The 4862-nt window shown below is 35.0% G+C and overlaps 1 protein-coding gene across 14 annotated transcripts in view; it reads right to left on the bottom strand.

Annotated features, from left to right (window-relative positions):
• LOC111512968 (uncharacterized) overlaps nucleotides 1–4862 on the bottom strand; it is a 207321-nt gene that overhangs the window by 152572 nt on the left and 49887 nt on the right. The window lies entirely within an intron of this gene.

The raw sequence follows: 4862 nt of genomic DNA, 5'->3' as shown, positions 1-4862 counted from the left end.
TGTTCGATTTTCACTGCAATTACTAATGCCTATTTTTATTTTAATTTCAATTTCAATAGACTGAAATAATTGGTGACACTATACATTAAACTAATGTCAAAATATATAGTAAGTGAAAGTGAACCCAACAAATTTATAAGATGAGAAAAAACAAATAAAAAAAAATACCTTGTGGTTAAAAATAAATATATTGTTCGATGGAAAACTAGCAGAGTATATGACTGGATTCGAAATAATAGACATCAAAATGTAATTGAAATAATTGTATTCATTATTTGGCGAAAAACCATCAGTTATTAACAATTCACAAACAATTATTGTACAATGAACAGTGAAGATACAAAACTACAAAATAATTTGAACTTTTGTAGCTTCTACCAAACCTCTGTTCAAGCAATGCGTTCATTATATCGTTTGTAAACATTTCTTAATGTGTTCGATGATATAGCTCAAACTTTCTGAATTCTTGTGTTCAGTTCCACTCAACACTTAGACATTTTGCTTAGGATTTCTCCATGAGCAGATCGAGTGAAGTGAGGTCAAGCAACCAGGTGGCCACTCAATCTACTACCTTGGCCATATCCAACCATTAAGGTTTTTGATGATGCCTGCATTATGTACAGAACCATCATCCAACTGCAAAAAATACAGTTTTGGTTTCTGGAAGGGGATATCCATCAATTACGTCCAAAAATTCATCCATTTGAAATTGTAGGAAATTTGTGGATTTGAATATCACCAAATACGAATCTTCAGTGGCCTGGAGAGACTATTTTGTGATAAAACTACTCCATTTTTGGGAAAACGATTTTATTACTTGTCTTATCAATGCCGTAGACTGATGAGGAGAATTGTGTGATGACTGATACCTAGATCCTATCGAATTATTTTTCAGCTTTTAGTATATTATCTATATCATTATTATCTTTATTTTCAAAAAAACCGCTTCACTAAAAAAATTTGACTTGATTTTTCGGGAGAGACAAAATGATGTTTAAAGATTTCTTATTGAGATTCCTGAAAACTCTGGTGCGTAAACTAATACCTAATAAAATTTGGGACGAAGTTGGAGAAAACACGATTACTTGATTTTTAAGATTCCAACTATTTCGGACTGAATTATTAGATGGTGCTGTAAAACCTGAAATTGAAAAAATAACGAATGCGAATGTGACGACCGTACAAAAAAAAATTTGATTTTTTTCCGCTGAAAGATAAACAATATAAAATCAATGATTACACCAGTGTTTCTAGATATCTTATCTGAGTTTAACTGACAAATGGTTCAGCTAAATGATTATGATTTGCCAAAATTTCTAAATCAAATTACAATAGAACAATTATAATAAAATCAATCAGAAAATTACTTAGATACAAATATCTAGTACGAAATCTAGAAGAAAATAATAAACATTTCTCAAAAACATTAATACAGTCCATTTTTTATTTCACACTAAATTACAGATTGTTCGTTAGTAAGGCGCAGGAGATCCTTATTGAAGAAAGTTAGAATAGTGAAAAATACTGTTGATGATGAATATTAGAAAACTTTAGTCCAGCAAAGTTTGGCAACATGGCTGGACGCAACAAAATTATCATAATATATGAGTATAATAGATTTTTGTGCAGCAAAGGTTCAACTACGAAAGTATATATACATCGGACTCGATAAGGTCGTAATTTGAGTCGGACGCGGTATTGTCAAAATATACAACTTTTTTATTTGTAGAGATATTTCTAATCTGAAAGTAGCAATATAACATATTTTTCAGTTTGTTCAATATACTTCGATCAGATTATACGTAGATACAGTAATTCTGGGAGACGCAGTAGGGTTGTTGTTTGAAAAGACGCAGTATGGGTAGCCGGATGTATATATATATATATATATATATATATATATATATATATATATATATATATATATATATATATATATATATATATATATATATTTATCTGTCGTTTTTTTGAATAAGAGTATTAACAACTGAAAAAAAGCTCGTGTTCAATTATCTTTACTTGACTCTTGATTCAAATTTCTGTAATTTTGATTCAATTTCTCATAAATGCATTTTATTTTAAAGGCGCTGCAGAGAAGGCATATCAGAATAATACAAAAAAGGAAATAGAGGACTGCATAATGAAATGGCTAAAGAGAGCAAGTGAAAGAAAATGAATTCAAGGAATTTCAGGATGCTTTTAATTCAGTTTTAGTTGCTAACATTTCCATGGAGAATTTAATTTTTATTTTTATTCATTTTCTTCAACTGATTGCGTTACCAGAATTATATATTTATGTTATTGTTCATATCTATATTTTGTTATTAAATCATTCAAATTATTTTGTTATATCTGTTCTTTATTTAGAGCTGAAATGGATGTAGGTTTTTTCAATGTTTACTAGCATTGATACTTTATATACTGGCTGTAACAGGATCATATATATGATACACATCTCCCTTCTTTCTACTTTACTTTTGAATGTTATAGATTTTATATATATATATATATATATATATATATATATATATATATATATATATATACATAATATATATTCAAGGCAGGTCCATTTTATGTCCAAAGTCGGACGGCCATTGGATGTACTATGAGTGCTTTTTTGAGTGACGTCCAATGTATGTCCACCGTTCTTCTTTTGGAGACAATATGGACGTTCATTGGCTGTCCAAAGTAATCCCAATGGACGTACAAGTACGTCCAACGGACGTTCTTAAAGGACGTCCTTTGGATGTCCAAAGTGGTGCCGTATGGGTCTCCACTGGACGTCCACTGGATGTTTTACGTACAGTAAGGGATGTCCAATGGTTGTTTTGAATATCCAGAATGAACGTTCATTGGACGTACATAAGATGTACATGTGCTGTGTGGGAAGCAGAAATCGTTATAAACAAGGATGGAGTATTCGATCCAGAACTTGTCGAAGTTGAAGGGTACTCTACAGGTGGGACTGTTCGTGATACTGCTGATAAAAACTATGACCCTATTGAAGGACCTTCTTATTCAGTTGTAGTCGACAAAGAAACTCCAAACATCATTCGCCTCACTAAAATTCACAATCAAGATGGAAACGATCCTTCAGCTTCAGATAGCAATGACGCCGAGCAGGTTGATGATGAAAACCCGAACGTCAGTGACTGGCATGAATCCGACAATGGTGCTGAAAGTTCAGACTCAAGACATTCTTCACCTCTGGAATTTCCCAGAAACCCTAATTCAGCTTCCCTTGAAAATTGTAGTCATGAAGAAGATGAAATGAGGCAGAAGAAAGGAAAAAAGCGGCCATGCAACCCAGACAACTGGGTTATGAAGAAAACAAAAACCCTTCGAAATAGCGGTCTTGGATACGTCTCTTACAACTCCAAACTTTCAGTCAGCGCCAGGAAAATCCGACCATCTTGTGGATCAAAATGCCGTTTAAAATGCTCGGAAAAAATCAAGGAAGAAGTTCGTCAACAGTTTTTTCTGGATTTTGCAGTTTAGGCGATGTCCAGCGGCAGAGGGAGTTCATCGTATCACACAGTGACGAAATAAAACCAAAATACAGATACTCCAGCACTCAAAACTTCCGTGCCATGAACAGAGCCTTCTATTTCGACGTGCATAACGTCCGCATGAGAGTTTGCAAACAATTTTTCATGGACACTCTTGACATAAATGCTTGAACAATACAGACTGCATTCTCAAAAAAATCCTCTATAGGATTCGTTGCCGAAGATCGACGCGGGAAACACAATAATCATCCAACAGTTGACCCAGAAATCAAGGAAAGTGTCCGCCAATTCATAAATTCGATCCCTCGCATCGAATCCCACTATTTGAGGGCTCAGACCTCCAGAGAGTTTATCGAAGGTGGCAAGAGCCTTGCAGACCTATTCAGGGACTATAAAGTAGGTCGGGAGAAGAAAGAGTTGCCGTCAGCAAATTCTGTCATGTTCAATAGAATATTTAATTCAGAATTTAACATTCCCTTTTTTTAACCGAAAAAAGATCAATTTGATGTCTGTGAATCTTACAGTAATGCCAATGATGAAGAAAAGGAGAGCATGAGAGCTACATTCGAAAAACACAAGAAGGAGACAGAGCTGTTACGAGCAGAAAAAGGAAGGGACAAGGATAACGCATCCGGAGCTATAGTCGCAGTCTACGATCTACAAGCTGTCATGCCATCACCAAGAGGGCTCGTCTCATCCTTTTATTATAAAATCAAACTCAATTGCTTCAACTTCACCATCAGTGATTTGCATGCTAGAAACGTAAATTGCTATTTTTGGAATGAGACAGAGGCAAAACGAGGAGCCAACGAAATCGGAAGCTGCGTCTACCTCTACCTCAAGGAACAACGCCCTGATGCTGAACTGGATGTTATATTCTATTCTGATAATTGTTGTGGCCAACAAAAAAATAAGTACTTGGTTAGTTTGTACCTGCACGCTACTCATGAATTGGATATCCGCAGCATCACACACAAATTCCTAATTCGTGGGCATTCCCAAAATGAAGGAGAGAACGTGCACAGCGTAATCGAAAAACAAATTTCCAGACATTTACGTGCATCACCGATCCACATTCCAGACCCTGATTCAATCGGCGAAGAAAACAGGCCTTCCCTACAAAGTGCACGTTCTTAACCACGAAACATTTTACGATCTTAAAGTCCTTGCTGACAGTTTCGGAAACAATTTCAATGTGAACACCGACAGATCAACGGTTACTTGGCATGACATCAAAATTATTTGTGTAGAGAAATAGCACGCAAACTCCTTCTTCTACAAGACATCCTACGAAAATGAAGAATTCAAGGAGATTGACGTCAGAGGAAACAAGAGAAGTCGTCCCAG

The sequence above is a fragment of the Leptinotarsa decemlineata genome, unplaced genomic scaffold, assembly GCF_025532065.1.
Source record: "Leptinotarsa decemlineata unplaced genomic scaffold, Ldec_3_MD MMD2_tig00026347_RagTag_RagTag, whole genome shotgun sequence".
In the NCBI taxonomy this organism is placed as follows: Eukaryota; Metazoa; Arthropoda; class Insecta; order Coleoptera; family Chrysomelidae; genus Leptinotarsa; species Leptinotarsa decemlineata.
This window is presented reverse-complemented; position numbering and strand designations above follow the sequence as displayed.